This window comes from Hippopotamus amphibius, chromosome 16, assembly GCF_030028045.1.
Source record: "Hippopotamus amphibius kiboko isolate mHipAmp2 chromosome 16, mHipAmp2.hap2, whole genome shotgun sequence".
Taxonomy (NCBI): Eukaryota; Metazoa; Chordata; class Mammalia; order Artiodactyla; family Hippopotamidae; genus Hippopotamus; species Hippopotamus amphibius.
In genome coordinates, this window is record NC_080201.1 from 29,770,429 (window position 1) to 29,788,857 (window position 18,429).

At 51.5% G+C, this 18,429-nt stretch overlaps 1 protein-coding gene across 1 annotated transcript in view; it reads left to right on the forward strand.

The window, feature by feature from the left end:
- The window catches only part of GNAO1 (G protein subunit alpha o1), a 159,212-nt gene that overhangs the window by 122,022 nt on the left and 18,761 nt on the right, over positions 1-18,429 (forward strand). The gene's annotated exons all lie outside the window — the stretch shown is intronic.

Sequence of the window (18,429 nt, forward strand, 5' to 3'; positions counted from 1 at the left end):
CTCCCTGTGTCCTCTCATGCTCTTCCCTCTGTCTGTGTCCCCCAGTCTCCTTATAAGGACATCAGTCATAACGGATTAGGCCACTCTGATGGCTTCATTTTCACTTAATCACCTCTTTAAAGACCTGTCTCCAAATACAGTCTCATTCTGAGGTACTAGGTGGTTAGCGTTTCAACATATGAACTTGAGGGGGGACACAGTGCAGCCCTTAACCAGGCCCTCCTGACATCCTCTTTGAAGACGGGGTTGTGGTTTTGGATCAGCATGTTCAAATGCCCTGGGAGGCCAGAGGAGACAGTCCTAGGCAGCCTGCTCCCTCTTTGTTGAAAGAGCCACTTAGCAAATGTTTAAGAGTGTCAAAGACTTAATGGCACCAAACTGAGACTTTCTTACCCACGATTAATCAGAACCCTTGAGAGCTGGAAACGTCCCAGAGTGATTCAGTGGTTATTACTCTAGGTCCCCAGTGGCCTACACTTTGGGACATCCTCCTTAAATATTACCAGGCAGGGCAGAGTCTAGGCAGGGAAGTGGGTGACAAGCTGAATAAGGAAGGGGGCTGGGGCTGGCCAAGCCCACCCAGGCTCCTTCATGTTTCCTCCCAACCCCCAGCATTGTTGGGGAGAGAGACCCAGACAGCCTTGTACTGAATTAACTGGAGGGAAGAACCCCCCAGCCGACCTCAGGACCTGTCTTCCTCAGACCCCTCAGGTCAGTGTGTTCTCAGCTTCCAGAGCCAGGGGGCACCCGACCTCCAGATGCTGGAGGATCAGGGTCTGCAGACCCACAGATTAACCTTGGGTGACTCCCTCTACCTTATGCCAGAGATAAAAATAACTAAAAGGAGGGAAATGTCCTAAAGAAATTACCTTGAAATTCAGAAGACATGAAGGCAGGCTTCATCTAATTAAGGTGACATTTTAAAAGGGGGGAGGGGGGTAGGGGGACGCCTGGGTGGCATTTTAAATTGCAAGCTGATTGTGCAGCCTCTAATTTTGGTTCTGAGCAAAGTTTCCAGTTGGAACAGAAGGACCGACTTCAAAGGCACCGCCTACTGCCGGTAGGGGAAAGAGAGTGAAAAGAGCAGCAGGGGACCTCTGGGCACAATGTGGCCAGGATTCAGGGAGAGAGGGGAGGGGGGCACAGCCTTCGAGAGTCTGCTGTGCCTTTTAGGGGATCAGTGGAGCTGCTCCTGCGAGGAGAGCTAATTGAGGCAGTGGCCTTGTCCTTGGAGAGTGAGCTTTTGTCCAGCCTGGGCCATCATGAGGGCATTCACCAGGCAGAGCTCTGGCCTGGGCTGGCCGCAGGCCTCCCCCCACCCCAGTCTCTCCCTGGTTCTCAAGTAACAGCCCCAAGCACCTTCTTGGGGAAGGGACTACTCCCTCCAGGGGACTTCTTCCTTCCAGCATCTAAAGGCCCACCAGGTGGAGAAGGCCTGCTTCCTCCCTCCCTCCCAGAATCCTGGGAGAGGCAAGCCCTGTCCATTTGAACTTGGAAGGCAGGTGGATGGGTCTCTGAGTTGGAGGTAGTTGGCAGACTAGCCCATCCCCCCAGGGTGCAAGATACTGCTCTCCTGCTCCCTGGACAAAGCGACCTCAGTGTGTGCAGAGCCAGGTGCCCTCAGGGACTGCTGGGTGTCCTCCCTGCTTTTGTCCACCCCAGGTTATCTCATGGAGATAGCTCAACTAGGCAGATTTACTATTATTGTTATGCTGGCTCAGACTACTATCATTGATCTGCACACACGCACACACGCTCCTGCACACTCATGCACATGCATGCACGCCATGATTGGAGGGTCTCCCAGTTCAGACAGCACATTCTCCCAGACCCCAGGTTCTCACAGAAACCCTAGGAGGAGAACATGGTGTGAAGAGCACCACCACTCAGAGCTGAGGAAACTAAGCCACAAACCATTGAAATGACATGCCCACATCTTTGGAGGCCAGATCTTTGCGTTTTCCACAAATCTCATGTGGACTTGTGTCACTTGCTCCACTGGACTCTCCCCCACCCACCTGGCTCCTGATCAGCCACCAGAGTCTCTGTGCCACTCCCTCCCTCTAGTCTCCATCTCACTTTCTCAGTGAAGGCCTCTATCCAGTTCCTCCACAGGGAGGCAGGCGGGATGACAGGGTAGCTGACTAGTGAGAGCGTGGGGTAGCAGACGGAAGGAGTTCTAGTAGGTGGCAGGCGGGTGACGTGGCCTTGGTTCCATCATGGGGGGAGCCGGCGAGGGTTTCGCGGTGGTGATTAAATGCTTTCTTGGCAGTAGAGTAATTAAAGGGAGAGAGCCTGGAGGCCGAAGACTGGTCAGACCCCTGCTGTCATCCATGCAGGAGAGGCGGGGTGGCCTTGCAAGGGAGTTCACACCTTTGTGGGGGCAAATGACAGTTCTTGGGAATCCGTTGGCTGCAGGGACAGAAGAAGGGAAGAGAATGGAGTTGGCCTTGGGGTCTCCAGCTTGTGTGACGGGAAACACAGAGTTGCCTTTGGAAAGACAGTGTGTCCGCAGAGTAGTGCAGGTACCCCTGGGGTCACACTAGTTGACCTGGCAGTTCATACGGACCAATATCTTCTGTTCGAGTAGTTTTGTGTGCTTTAGTGTATATTAGAAAATTAGCACGCCGACGTCTGATTTCATGGATATTATTGTTTAGGATAAGATGATTTTTTAAAAAAATTTTATTGAAATATAGTTGATTTACAATGTTGTGTTCGTTTCAGGTGTACAGCAAAGTGGCTCAGTTATATATATATAAAAAGAATTCTTTTTTACATTCTCTTCCATTATAGATTATTATAAGATATTGAGCAAAATTCCCTGTGCTATACAATAGGTCCTTGTTGGTTATCTATTTTATATATAGTATTGTGTGTGTTTTAGTCCCAAACTCTTGATTTATTCCTCCCCTCCCCTCCCCTTTGGTAATCATAAGTGTGTTTTCTATGTCTGTGAGTCTATTTCTGTTTTGTAAATAAGTTCATTTATATCATACTTTAGATTCTACATATAAGTGATATCATATGGTATTTGTCTTTCTCTATCTGGCTTACTTCACTTAGTATGACAATCTCTAGGTCCATCCGTGTTGCTGCAAATGGCATTATTTCATTCTTTTTTATGGCTGAGTAATATTCCATTGTATATATGTACCGCATCTCTTGTATACGGTAAGCTAATTTTTAAGAATCAGTTTACTTTTTACTTACTGTCATTTTTTAAAATTAAGAAAGCAGCAGCGGTCATTTCCTGGTATGAAATCACAAGCCTGAGACAGGAAGGAAGGCAGTGATGGAGGGTGTGGGACGGGAAACCAGGAGCCAGAGTGGGATGATGGGAGGACTAACTGGGAATGTGCTGAGTTGAAGTGGAGGAGCCAATGAACCCGGGGTCACTGCCCAAAGAGTCTGCACAGAGGAGGGTCTGCTGACATGCCGCCTACCGAGAAGGTAGCTTGAGAAGGTAGCTTGAGAAGGCAAGAAGGGTTTTGAGGACAGATGTACTTAAATGTCTGGTGGAGGGACAAGGACCCACAAGGGAGACAGAGGAGCTCACTGCCCAGGAAGCAGCATCCACGGGGCCCAGAGCCCGGAGAGAAGAGGAGTTAGCAGAGGGCAGGCTGGCGATGGGGAGGGCACTGAGGACCCTGGTGGGAGTGGGAGGCGGAGGGGACAGGACAAAAGGAGGAAGGGGAGGACAGTGGCTTGAGGGGGAACAGTGTCAGAGGAAGGACTTAGTTTGGGGAGGCTAGAGAGTGAGTGCAGAGAGAAGGTAAAGAGAGAAGGCCCCAGAGAAGGAGTGGATGGGGGTGCGGGCGGGGCAAGGATGCAGAGTCAACAGAAATGGAGTGGGGACCAGACGTCCATCCCCACCTTTTCAGCAGGTCAAGTCTGATGTGTGGGATGCAGGGCACAGTGACTTCCCTTTCAGGGTTTGGCTGAAGTTCATCTGGTGGCTAGAGGGACAGGGTCCCAGAAGCCTGATAGGGGGCAGTCTTAGGTTTGGATTCAGTGGCCCCCAGGACTAGGTTGTTCTGGCCTCCCCATGGCAGGCAGAGAGGACAGCCCACCTCACTGGAGGACAAGTACCCACTCAGCTGCAGGGCTGCTGGGGATAAGTGGGCAGGACGGGGTCCCTCTCTCCTTCCTGCCGTCCTCCCTGCTGGCCTTGGGGTTGGGCACTTACTTTCCCATTCGCTTCCACAAGGACGTTGGCAGCTAGGAGACCAGAAGTCGCCATGACAACAAAACTCCTTAAAAGGCCAGAGCCCCCAGTTCTCCTGCATTTGCATTCAGGCAATTTGGGGTGATTGTCTCTTAACAAAAGAGGGGAGATGGAGCTAGTGGGGTAGACTCGCTGTTGCCATCCCCCCACCCAAGACAAGGAAGGCACAGTTGCCCCTCCCTTCCCATGAGAATGCCACATGCTCCTTGGGAGCTGGAACCAACAGTGAGCTCATTCCCTTTGGAAGCCAAAACCAGGGAACCAAGGAGGGAGGCAAGGACAGAGCAGGAAATAGGAGGTCAGCAGCTGGTGAAAGCTGGAGCCTGTGGCCTGCCCCCTGTCCTGTGCTGCCCACCAGCAAGCAGCGTACACACCCGGTAAATCAGGGTGGTTCTCCAGGCTTCACAGAACCTGCAACAGAGGCCCTGACAGTGGGAGGGGGGTCAGGGCTGTGCAGAACTGTAAGCGAGGTGGATTGTTCCCAGCCCTGCTGCCCAGGGCCAGGACCGGTCTCCCAGCTCCTAGGTGAGCTCCTTCTGCTCTGCGTCCTGAGGGTGCACTGGTTGTATGCCTGCCTTAGGCTGAGCACCATGGGACTGCGCTTCCAGGCTGGGGGAGTGGGCCGATTTGAGCTAGCATGATGGACAAACATGTTGATGTTTATCTCAGTAGCTGTTAACTCATTTTAATGCATTTTAGAAAAAGATAAAAACTAACATCAAATATCCTTTTGCAGATATTGTTAGTGATACTAAATTTACTTTCTTGTAAAACTTAAGTGGATAAAAGTGTAAAGAAAAATATTACATAAACTATAGTAGGTGGTATATAGAAAATTTTATCACCATTCATCAAGCTCCTACTATGTGCCACACAGTGTTCTGTGGAACAAATGTTATTCCAGTGGTTGGTGTGTGAGTGACTGAGGCTTAAGAAACACTGCTGCAGGGCACACCTTTCTCCTTGTTTCAGGAGAGTGGAGGGGGGAACACAGATTCTTTGATACTCTAGAAAACTTACCTCTGCCCTTCACCAGCTTACAGTCTTCTGGAGAGGGCAATGTCTTGCTCATTGAAGCCGTAGAAGAGGGACAGTACCAGGTAATCCATCATCTAGGGGTAAATAGATGCCAGATGTCACATAGGGAACAAACACCAGGAGAGGAAGAACACTAACAGGATGTATCAGTCAGGGTACCACTACCTGCTACAATAGATATGCCCCAAAGTGTTTCGTGATTCAAATGCAACAGAAGGTTATTTTTTGTTCATCTGATAGTCTAGGCAGGTGCTCTGGGTGGGTGCATGGTTCTCCTCCACACAGTGATTCACGACACTGTGAATCTTCCATCTCATGGCGCTCCCCCCGCCCCCCCCCCCCCCGCCCCCCCCGCCAGAACTTTGTCATCCTCTGCATTTAGCAGGGCAGGAGCACACTTACACCTGAAGAGCCTTGGTCCAGGAGCAGCGCACTGCACATTCACACTCCATGGACTCCAGCTCAGTTATGTGGCAGGTTGTGGACTGCAGGGGCCATGAGAGGGCCAAAATGCAGCCCACCTTCCCCTCACGGAGCCATACGACCCAAGGAAAAACTCCCTTTTTCTAACCCAGACGAAGGTGCCGTGTGGACTGGCCTCTACCCTGGCCAGGGCTGGGGGAGCAGGGCATGGAAAGAGGTGAGAGGGGAGAGAGAGAGGAACTGAGCCCAGGTGGTACCATATGGCCCCCTTTGTAGCCCCACCGTTTCGGAGAGGGAGGCCAGCCCCCAAATAGGGGCAGGGCTGCTCCTCTCGCTCAGTGAGCCCTGTGCAGCTCTTCCTTAGCCTAGGGCTGAGCTGAGGCCTGGGCCACCTGACCACCCTCCCACGCCCAGGTCTGTGCAGCCTTGTCCCGCGCTGTGCCCGTGGTGCCCACCTATGTCAATGTTGGGGAGATGCAAGTGGCAGAGGCCAAGTGTAGAAGGGAGGCCCTGCACCCTGATCCCAGGCCTTAGAGAAAGCTGCCTAGGTGGCAGCCCGGAGGCTGGAGCAGCTCCCTGCCCTGCCGACACGCATGAGAGACAGGCCCCGGAGGCTTCACTCAGCCCCACGCCTCCCCCGGCCCTGCACTCCTCTTGCGGCCGGGCGCTGGGAGTCCAGGGAGCTGGCAGCCGGCCCGGTCCCACTGTGCCTTCCCCCTCCTGCCTGCCCTGAGTGGCCCGCCGGGACCTCTGTCTAGCCCAGCTGGTGCACAGCTGTGGGCGCCACTCTGCCCCGCCTGTGTTTTGTTTGACCTGTGTATTTGTCACCCTTGTTTTTTACACCTGTCGCCGTCCCGCCTGCCTCATGTAAACACTGCAGCATCAATGCACTGACGCTGGTCCCCAGGGTGGGCACCAGCCGGGCCCTCGGGGAGCTCCAGCCCCTTAGCAGCAGGACTCAGCAAAGCAGGGGGTGGCCGCAGGAGAGCGTCCCACGGGCCAGCTCTCCCAGACCCTGCCCTCACGGAGACATCAAAAGACCAGGGCTCCGGGCCCGGCGCTGCCAGGGGTGGTCATCCAGCAACAAGTGGGGATGCAGTGCTGCGCGGTGCTGACAGAGCAAGAGCCCTGGAGGCAGACGCTGGGGCTCACGTCCCAGTCTGCCCCACACCAGCTGAGTGAGCTCGGGCCTGTCTCAACCCATCTGAATTACGGTTTTTCCAATTATGAAAGGGGGGAAAACAATAATACTTGTGAACATTAAATGACATAAAGCCCCTGGGAAGCTCTCACTAAATACAAACTACTGTGACTACCTCTTAGGGCTCCTCCTTGACCACCAGAGTTCTGAGCAGGTGTGTCTGTGTTTGTGTGTGTGTCTCTGTGTGCCTGTGTGTGTCTGTGTGACTGTTGTCAGCTTCAGGGCTCACAGGAGGCCACAGCCCTAGGCTTGCTGGTCCTCTGGGCTGGTTAGTTCAGCCTACCCTGGCCCCTGACCCTAGAGGTCCCTCCTCAACCCCAACCCTGGCAGGTTCCCACCACCACTAGCCTTTGGCAAAAACTCATAATTCTTGATTTTCTACCTGAAAAGTTTTATCGGTAGCTCAAAGCCCTGCCTCTAAGCCATGAGAAGGTCTGCTGTGAGTCAGCCCCACCTCAGCAGGGGGAGACCTCATCAGCTGGCCCTTGCGTGTGCAGCTGGGGGGCCTCTGTCTGCACCGTCCCGTTGTGAACAAAGGGAGGTAGGCAGCAGGGTCCTTCTGGAATTTCACATTAGTGTCGGGCTTTCCTTGTAGTTATTCTGCTGGACGTCTATTTAAATCACTTCATGCAGGTTTTCCATTTACCATAAGAATATGAGGTTTGTAAGGACAAAGATGTGTCTAAGAAAAGGAATAAGTGATGGGCATGAGGTGGAACAGAACTTGGGCAGAAGTTAGGAGGTGTTCAGGGGATAATGTTTGGGAAAGAATGACCTGGTCTAGTGGTTTTCAGACTTTTGGCTTGAGAACCCCTTTACATTTCACCTTATCATAATTTGAAAAAAAATTATTGAGGACCCCAATAAACATTTTGTTTATGTAGGTTGTAGCTATCAATGTTTATTGCATTAGAAATTAAAAAACAAGACAAATTTTTAATATTTATTCTTTTAAAAGTAACTATAATAAACCCATTACATATTAGTATAAATAACATTTTTATGAAAATTACTATTAATATATTGTCTAAAAATACTTCAGTAAGAAGAATATCATTGTTTTACAGTTTGCGCATCTCTTTAATGTCTGGCTTAATGGAAGACAGCTCCATTTCTCATATGCGCTTCTGTGTTCAGTTTGTTGTGATGTATTGTTTGGTTGAAGAATCTGAGTCACATTTGGCCCCACATAAACCCATGGTTAGAAAAGAGGGGAGTATTTTACTAGCCTTTTCAGATAGTCCTTCTTTGAAACTTACTAAAACTGAACAAGTGATAATTTCTTAAAGGGCAGAATCTGAAACTATATCAATGATCATTTCCTACTCTGTTACATTAAAATCCATTTGTCTCTTCAACAAATGTGCAGGAACAACTGGACATTTACATGCAAAAATATGAATCTGGGTACAGACCTTATACTTTTCACAAAAGTTAGCTCAGAATGGATCATAGACCTAAATGTTTACATGTGAAAGTATAAAACTCCTAGAAGATAATTTAAGAGGCAACCTAGAGGGCCTTGGGTATGATAATGACTCTTTAGATACAACACCAAAGGCACAGTCGTGAAAGAAAGAATTGATAAACTGAGCTTCATAAAAATTAAAAACTGTTCTGTGAAAGACACTGTCAAGAGAATAAGAAGACAAACCTTGGAGGTTTGCAAAAGAAATGTTCAGTAAAAAACATATACAAAGAACACTTAAGAGTCAACAATAAGAAAGCAAACAATCTGATTTTAAGATGGGCCAAAAACCTTAACAGACACCTCACCAAAGAAGATATATGGGGCTTTCCTGGTGGCACAGTGGTTAAGAATCTGCCTGCCAACGCAGGGGACGCAGGTTTGAGCCCTGGTCCGGGAAGATCCCACACGCCGCAGAGCAACTAAGCCGGTGCACCACAACTACTGAGCCTGCGCTTTAGAGCCCACAAGCCACAACTACTGAGCCCAAGTGCCACAACTACTGAAGCTTGTGCGCCTAGAGCCCATGCTCCACAGCAAGAGAAGACACCACAATAAGCCTGTGCACCGCAACGAAGAATGGCCCTGATCACAACTACAGAAAGCCCGTGCGCAGCAACAAAGACCCAGTGCAGCCAATAAATTAAAAAGAAGGAGAAGAAGATATATGGATAGCCAGTAAGCATATGAAAAGATGTCCCACATCTTATGTCCTCAGGGAAATGCAAAGTAAAGCAGCAAGGAGATGCCACCACACACCCTTGAGAATGGCCAAAACCTGAAACACTGACAGCACCAGTTGCTGGTGAGGATGTGGAGCAACAGCAACTCTTAAGCATTGCTGACAGGATGCCAAGTCGTACAGCCAATTTGGAAGAGTTTGGTGGTTTCTTACAAAACTAAACATTCTCTTGCCATACAATCCAGCAATCATGCTCCTTCATATTTACCCAAAAGATGTGAAAACTTACGTCCACACAAAAAAGCCTGCACACAGATGTTTATAGCAGCTTTATTCATAATTGCCAGAACCTGGAAGCAACCATAATGTCTTTCAGTAGGTGAGCGGATGAGTAAACTGGGCAACACCCAGACAGTGAAATATTATTCAGCACTAACAAAAAATGAGCGATCAAGTCGTGAAAAGACAAGGAGGATCCTTAAATGCTTATCACTAAGTGAAAGAACCCAGCCTGAAAAGGCTGCATACTGTGTAGTTCCAACTATATGACATTCTGGAAAAGGCAAAGCTATAGAGACAGTAGAAAGATCAGTGGTTTCCAGGGGCTAGGGGAGGGAGGGATGAGTAGGCAGAGCACAGAGGATTTTTAGGGCAGTGAAACTGCTGTGTATGATACCACAGTTAAGCATACATGTCTTTACACATTTGTCTAAATCCACGGAACGTACAACACCAAGAGTGAACCCATAGGTTAACTCCACACTTTGGGTGATTATAATGTGCCAATGTACGTTCATCTTTGGTTTAAAAAAATAAAGTGTACCCTTCTGGTGAGCGATGTCAATAATGAGGGAGGCTCTGCATGCATGGGTCAATGGGAAATCTGTGTACCTTCCTCTCAATCAAGTCTTTTTTAAAAATCCATTGGTCTACTTTGCACTTCAAATGGGTCAACCATGCATGATTTTTAACATCATTTTGATTCTCTGGAAAATACTGGGTTATGCAGATCTTCCACATGTTGGCACATTTCAGTGGAGAATGTAAAGGACTCGCATTCGTTAACATCAACATGTCTTATCAGAAGAGTCTTCAGATGTTGGGAAGCTGCGAGCTTATGGTGTTAAATACAAGTTCTCCAAAATTCTGATTTTTCACTTGAAAGCTGGGATTTTGTCATTTTGGTAACAGCTTTGTTGTTTTTTCCTTGAAATGATATGCTCATTTGGTTTTTTAGAAAATGTCTTCCAAAGACCAAGTCTGAATTACCATTGTTTGTCTGTCAGGCATTCTTTCAAGTAAAAGTTATGTCGCATGGAACAAAAGGGACTATTTTGGCTGGCAGGTCAGTCTTACAAGTGCCTTCCCTCCAGACAACCATCATGTGTGGTTTGCAGCACACTTCCCGTTTCATCACACAGAATGTGAAAAAGACGTGCGTGCAGGGTAGAGATCCTTTTAATTCATAATTTTGACCACTTCCTCAAGGATGTTCTTAAGGAGAACTGGCAGTGGTTTTACTGTGACTGCACGGTGGCAAAGCACAGAATGGCAGCTAGTATAGTTCAGTGCCGCTGCTTCCTGCTAAGGGGCTGCAGTTTTGCCTCCCGTTGCTTTTGCACCCTCAGTACAGGCATTAACACCATCAGAGAGGCCAAGAACATTGTCGTAGAGTTAGGAAAACAGTTTGATCTTGTGGACCCCTCAGAGACCCCTAGGGGTGTACAGGTCACCCCTTGAGAACCACTGATCCAGCCAACCCCTTTCTTGTGCCTTTGAGGACAGAGACTCTGGAAATAGATAAGATGTGCCCAGGGTCCCAGGGTCAGTCAGGGAGAATGTGGACACCTGGTGCACTGCCCCAGGCTGTGTCCCTGAGGTCCTAAAACCAGGTGACACACTCCTTTTCAAACAACAACATCATCCGATCACTTTAATGGATGGTGCGGAAACTGATGTCTCCAATGAGGAGGCGAGGAGGGAAGGGGTGTCAGTGGATAAGCCAAACCTGTCGCCTCCAGGACGCGCTGGCCTCCCTATCACCCCCACCATGTGCGTGCTGTTCCAGCTTCCATCTTTTCTCTTCCATAATTGTGTCACTAATATCTCCCAGCCGAGGCGGCTCTAATTAAACTATTCACCATTGTCACTTTGTGTTCTGAAGAGACGAGGTTGGCCATTATCACTTTTCTTTCCTTTCCCTTTGACTGAGCTCCGTGTGGGTAATTTCATTCTGCCCTTGTTCGTTTCTTAGAAACTTAGCCTATCCAATTTTAGTTCTTTTCTCCCATCTTAGAACATTGAGCTCAGGAGAAAGGAGGCAGAGGGTGAGAATTTGGAAATTTCTGACCTTTTCACCTTAAAGTTTATTTTAAACTGAATAGTGCCTGCCTGGTGGTTCAGCTGTCCTCCCAGCCCCCGTCTAGGAGAGATGCCCGGGAGGTGCAGACTGGCAGATCTGGACCTGCCGAGGGGAGAAACACACCAGGAGAAAGTGGCACCACATAAGGCTGTTCCAAAGCGGGTGGTGATTGGGGTTTTGGACAAGCACGCAGCCCCACTCCATCCTCGGGCTCAGAGGCAATCGGAAGCCGTCGTGACATAAACACACCACTGCCACTGAGGGCCCAGGACAGCCACTGTCTTGCACCTCCTCCCCATCACTGGCTGGGGCACCAGCCTTCTCCGCAGGCCCTGCTCACCCCCTTCTACACTGGCCTCGGCTTTTCCCAGCCCGTACCTGCCAGTCTCCCCACCCACCCCTGGCCCTGAACCACCTGCCAGGGTGGTTTTAGGAGACATGTGCAGTGGTTTCACCTAAGGACAGCACAGCTGGGGAAAGGGCTGAAAGCCATGCCTCCTGAGGAGGGCCAGGGGCCTGAGAATGTCTCCGGACCCACACTCAGAGAGCGTTAGCATCTGCTCAGTAAGGCTCCATCCCAGAGCTGCCCACAGCGGGGCCCAGGCTGCCCCTAGTCCTCTCCCCTGGGGGTGAGGGTACACAGTTCACACTGGACTCGGTCTGTGTGAGAGCTCATGGACCATCTGTGCGGGCTGGGTGCTGTTCTTCATTTAATGTCTATGGGCTGTGTGGACCTCTGAGCCCACCATTGTCCAAAGGCCCTGGTGATGGCGGGAGGGGTGTCAGATGCCTCCCAGGATCCACTGCTTCCTGGCAAGGCCCTCGGCTTCCCCTTTAATTTCCTCCTGAGGGAAGACCAGTCTCTGGACTGTCCCTGCCTTGTGGGCACAGCTGACCCACGACTGCCCGTCTCCCAGACATACCCCTCTCACATCCCCCACCCGCACCAGTTTCTCTTGAGATGGGGCCCTTACTCGGTGTCCGCCTCCTTGAAGGAGCCTTCCCTGACTCCACAGCTTGGTTGTTGTGTCTGATGCCCCCACTGGACAGCAGGCTTGGGTGGGCCGTTTCCAGACCCTGCTGGCTGCCATGTCCCCAGCACCCAGCCCTGGGCTCAGCCAGCCTGTGGTGAGCAAGCCGTCACTGGTCTAGCACTGGCTCCTGCTTAACTTGGGCCAGGGCCAGGGCCAGGGGTGGGAAACCACACCAGTTACAGGGGCTGGCAGATGGTTTCTGAGTGGAAACTTCTAAGTGTTGAGCACTGGAACTGGTGAGAACTGGAACCCAGGCCAAAGTCACCCCCACAACCTCCTGGTTCTTGAAGATACATAGTAAACCAGCAGGAACATCTGCTTCTAAACAATTGGAAGATCCAAGAGTTTTAAGGCGGAAAAGGGTGTGATCCTTCAGAAAGTGAGTTTCTTTAGAAAACCCAAGTCTTTCCCCCGCTCCTCAGGAGGCAGCCTGGGCCCAAAACAGAGAAGGTTCTCAGAAGAGCTTAGGACAAATAAATCCCTGAGGAATCCTCTGAACCCAGCTGGAGGTCTTAGGAGAGTCTTGCTTTACAAGGCAGCAGGGTCCTGACAAAGATGGGACCATGGGACAGAGGGAGCAGACGTCAAGGGGGCAGCTGTCCCCTGATGTGTTCAGGACTCGGGAGATGCAGGCAGTCTCTCCTTATGCCCAGATGTTTCTCTTTCTGGAAAACATGAAAATTCCTAAGGCGGGAACCCCACTTAGTAGTGGGTGTGCAGTGGATAAGTGAGTGAACGGGTAGGTGGCTACACAGATCTAAGAGGAGTGAAAGGAATGAAAAGGGCGCACAAATGAAGAATGAAGAGATGGACAGACACTGTGGAAGGATAGAAGGGAGGTGAGGGGGTGGGGGTGGGAGTGAGTTGATGGATGAACAAGGGTGTCTGAAGGGTGATGATGTAATTGGTGTGTGGACACCTGATGTTGGGTAGGTAGCCTAGATAAAGGGGTGTGGGGTACATGGATGGATGGCTGGAGAAGGGATGGCATAGCTGAAAGGAGGCAGGATTAGAAACAGCGTTCAACCCTTGGTTCTGATGTAGGCTCTTTCTGGGGAGCCAGGAAGGTTCCCCTAGCTAAGGCAAGTGGTAGACCAATTAGGTCTGCCAGCGCCCCCCAGAGACCCTGTGCCCAACCACGTGCCCTAGGCACAGGCCTCGCTAAGACTCCTAAGTCCAGGTGAAGAAAGAGCCCCAAGCATGCCCAGCCCTCAAGTGCTAAGTGCCTGTAGTGCCCCAAGTTTTGCCACTAACATGAAACACCTCACAAATGTCTAAAATACCGCTGGGGGACGGGGCGGGGTTGGGGGGGGCACCACTTGCACTGAGAGTCACAGAGAGCCATCTGCCAGCCCGTGGCCAGGGGAGCAGGGTTGAGGGAGTGGCCCCTCTTTCTCCCACTGTCCCCAGAGGCAGAGAGGAAGGGAGGGGTGCTCCCCTGGGTGTGCAAGAGAGACCATGACCACTGCGTTCCTCAGATGTACGGGCCTGGCACGTGTGTAGTGTATGAAGTGCCCAGAATGTGCCCACTGCCATTCTCCATCTGCTGACACTGTAGTACTTAGGCTGGACCTCCAGCATCAGGGGTCTCTCTGTCCCTTTCCCTTGAGGAACAGAGTCAGCAGCCTGTGAACGGCAGCTGTGCCCACTGGGCCTGGCCCTGCCCTGCCTTGTATCTTGGGCTGGGCTTGTCCAGCTCGCCCTCCCTCTCCTGTTGGCCTGTGCACTCCTGCCCCCTGGTGGGAGCTGGGGCTACTGCATTGCACAGGGTGGGGCAGGGCAGGATGGAGACTTCCCTGCAGCTAGCTGGCTGGGGGGGGGCGGGGGGGTACACACACGCACTCACACTTCACTTGGCCTAAAAGATTAGAGAAGGAGGAAAACTCTGAAAGATTCAAAGCAGCGCCTCAAACAGAAGGGGTTATTATTATAATTACTGTGATTATCGTTATCAAGATTATCATGCTTGCCTGAGAAGTCTTGTACAAAGCAGGCTTATTTTATGTCAGCTTGTTGTTTGTGTCTCAGGGACCTCATCTTTGCTTGTAATAACTAGCATCTGCAGGGCTCTTAATGTTTCAAAGCTGTGTCACATCGATTTAGCCTCTTTCATCTGCGCAAACAACCCTGTGAGGTGGGAACTAATAAGAGAGCAGAGGCTCAGAGAGGTTAGGTGGTCTGTCCAAGGTCACAAGGCTAAAAAGCTGCAGAGGCAGGATTTGAACCTGGGTCACCTGACCGAAAATTCCTATTCGCTTCCCCACCACATCCTTTGCATTTCTTCTCTTGAGAGGGAAAAGGCTTTCTCTCATACTTTAGTTCCAAGCCCCTTTGCTTGAAAGACAGGGAAAGAGTTTTGCAGACCCAAGTGTTTAACGTGCACTTGGCTGTCCCAGTTTCAGATGATGCACACACTGGGGCACTGGCAAGGCCCTGCAGTGCCTGGCGTGTGAGCAGGGGTGTGTGGTGTTCATTGCCAGTGGCTCAGCCAGGCCGATGCCAGCTTCCCTGGGTCACCACTTGTCCCACCATCACCCCTGGTGTGGCACAGCACCGGCAGGCACCAGCTGCATCTCTGAGAAGAGTGAGCAGGAGATGCTGGGCAAGAGAAGCTGGCACAGGGGGGCTCTCTGTGGCCCGAGAAGTGGGCAGGTGGGCAGGGCCATGTGGGCCATGGGGGGCCATGGGAGCCCACGTCCCTCCTCATAGTATGGGTTCCCCAGCTCTCAGAACCAGCTGGCTGACTGGAGAGAGCTTTCTGGAAGTAGAGCCCCTCACCCTAGCCAACAGGCAGCCCCACCGACAGGCCTCTGGATCGCGGGTGCTGCTTCCCAAGCACACTCATGGCCAGTCCCCAGTGATTCATATCCTTGTGGCAGGGGGCCCTGGGGGGTCCCCTGTGTACTGCCAGTTCAGGGGGGCATCTGCCCCCAACACCCCCCCAGGGCAGCCCACTTCTGGGAGGCCCTCTGAGCCAAGCTCCACACCCCACCAAATGCTGGAGATGCCTCCATCTCCATGTGCTGCTTCCTCTCCCTGCCCCACCTTTCTCCAGATGCTCACGGATAGGGTTTCCATAGGCGGTTCTCCAGTGATGAATGTCCTGCACCCACTCAGCCCAACCCTGCAGGGCCCTGCCGGGCACAGTGTCAGTGAACAGCCTCCCTCAGTTCTGTGCAGGACAGTCTCCAGAAGCCCACCAGATGGCCTCTGGTGTCCAGTATGTGGTCAGTGCCCACGATGCATCTTAGTGCCCCCTACAGGAAACATAGCGCAGCACGTGGGCATGTGCACGTGCCCAGGGCATGGTCCAGACAGGAAGCGGGGCGGGGGTGGGGTGGGGGGGGATCAGAGGCCCGAGGAACTGTGTGGACCCCAGTAATGGGCGGGGTCTGCCTAGAGAAGGTAAGCATGATATTGGCCTCGGCACACCAGGCAGGTGTAGTCAGGACTCTTTGGGGTGCACCTGTGAAAAATAAACCAAGCAAACAAAAACATGTCTTCAACTAGTTTAAGAAAGAGTCAGAGGATTGATTGACTGAGGTAACTGGAAAGCCAGAGGTATTTGTGGCTGCAGGCACAGCTGGATCCAGGTGTTGATGTGTTATCAGGAACTGGGGTGCCTTCCTCTCTCAGCTTGGCTTTCCTCAGTGATGGCTCCACACTCAGGTGGGCCCTTCCTTTGAGAGTCTCTCTTTCCTAATGGTTTATACAGGTGTCCTGGAGCTGGTCAGGTTAGTCTCATTCAACAAATTTGGATTCTTTGCCCACCCCAAACTGTTCAGTAAGGGCAGCAGGATGGATTGGCCAGGCCCAGACCATGTGTCCATGCTGGAACCATGGGACAGAGGAAGCCCCATGCAAAGTGCTCAGACTGAGCTGGGGGAAAGAGTGCTTTCCTTCAGAGGAGCAGAGGTTCTGGTGTCAGAAAAGGAGGAAATGGAAGCCACACAGGTGGAGGGGGCAGCAGAAAATGATGGAGCAGATCAGAGGGGACGGGCCCTTCATTGCCACCTCAAAGCTCCTCCACCAAGTAAAACTACACAGGTCAGACCTGGTGGGTCTGCTCCGGCACATGTGTCTACTTTGTCATACCTCATGTTGCTGGCACAGTTGGGTGTGCTCTGACCTGCAAGAGGTGGCACTGCTATGGGGGCTGTAGCAGAGGGAAAGGTGCTGGAAAATGTCCCCCCTCCACTGACTCAGGAGGGGACCTGGACAGGAAGGTCAGCCCCAGTGTGAGCCCCATCCCCCGGGGCCCCAAAGGCAGAAAGACAAAGGGACAAGGGCCCCCTCTGGCTCTATTAATTGCTTGTTAAGCTTGACCCCCACAGGGCTGGCCCAGCTGGCAGCCGCCACAGTCCTCCAGGGTGTGTTGGCAAGGCCCCTCCTTCAGGCCCCTTCTTCCCGCCACACCTGACCCTTCCTACCTTCCTTCTTACCCATCTCCTGCACCTTTGGGAGGCTGGGCTAGACACCGTTGTCTGAGATGCAAGTCCAGGGCTGTTGGCTGGAGCACAGTAGAGGTTAACCTTGGGTCCAGGCTCTCCCACTTACTAGCTGTGTGACCTTGAGCAAGTTACCTCACCTCTGAGCCTGAGTCTCCCCATGTGTTAAACAGGACGGCTACCTGGCAGAGCTGCTGTCGTGGTTGAACTGGGCACAGTGTTGTTAAAATGGACAAGATGAGAAGAGTCGGGAGATAGGGTGGAGTGAGAAATCGAGACCATGCCTGTTAGTGAAATGCCAGGGACCCATTCATCTCACAAATGCCGCTGAGCACCAACAACTCTACAGAGCATGGTGAGATGGGGGTGCCATGAAAAATCAGGAGACTGTCCCTGCGCTGAGGAACAGGCACACACAGTACCAGCTGTGACTCTGCCTGGGGCGTGGAGGGGGGCTTCCCTGAGGCAGTGGCGTTTGAGATGGAGAATAGCCCGGGGAAGGATGTTCTAGGTGGGGCCCTGAGGTGAGGTAACCCTGGCTACTTGGGGAACAGAAGAAACGGCTGTGTGCTTAGAGGCCCAGGAAAGGGGAAAGGTGGGAGGAGGTTAGGACAGAGAGGTGGGCAGGGGCTTTGGAGGCCATAGTAAGGAGTTTGGAATTTAGGGATAATGGGAAACTATTTAAAGAGTTTAAACAGGGAGAGTTATTGTATCCGTTAGGATTAGGTTTGACTGTGAATGTCCGAGACCGCTAAAAAACAGTGATGTAAATGAGATAGAAGTTTAATTTAAATGTAAAAAAAAAAAATGTCAAGGACCTGACTGTTTTTAGATCACTCGTCCACTATCCCTAGGGTATAGACCTTGTCTTCAGGATCCAAGTTGGCTGCTAGGGCTCCAGCCACCACAGGCTTCTGGAAGGAGGAAGTGAGAAGAAAAGGGTACATCTTCCCTTTACAAAGACTTCTTCAAAGACCTCACTACACTTTGGCTTACCTCCCAATGGGCAGAATGCCTCACATGGTCACATCTTTGCCACAAGCAAAATTAGGAACTGTACTCTTTAAGTAAATATCAGTGTGCCCAGTTAACAAATTAGGGGTTTTCTACAGTCTCCTGCTGACAGCTGGGTGGAAAACAGACTGAAGAGAAGAAAGAGGGAGGCAAGGAACCCTTGGAAAGGGGCTAGGGGCAGCCAGGGAAAGACAGTGGTAGCTTGGACTCAGGGATGTGCAGGAGGAGATGGGGATAAGTGGACATTGGGAGGGAGGTGGCAAAATGAAGGATGACTCCTAGTCTTTGAGTCTGAGGAGTTGGGCACTGAGCTGGGGAAGACAGGAGAGAAACAGAAGGATAGACAGGGAGGTATCGCCAGCACCAGACCTTGCCTCCATGATGAGGTGGAGCTGGGAGGACAGCTCCAGGTCGGCCTTCCCCACATCATGCACTGCATCTCTCTGGAGTGGGTTTCCCAAGATTCCAGGTCATGCACACAGGAGCACGAAGTGGCTTTGTGGAGGTCCGTGATTTCTATGAACCACACCC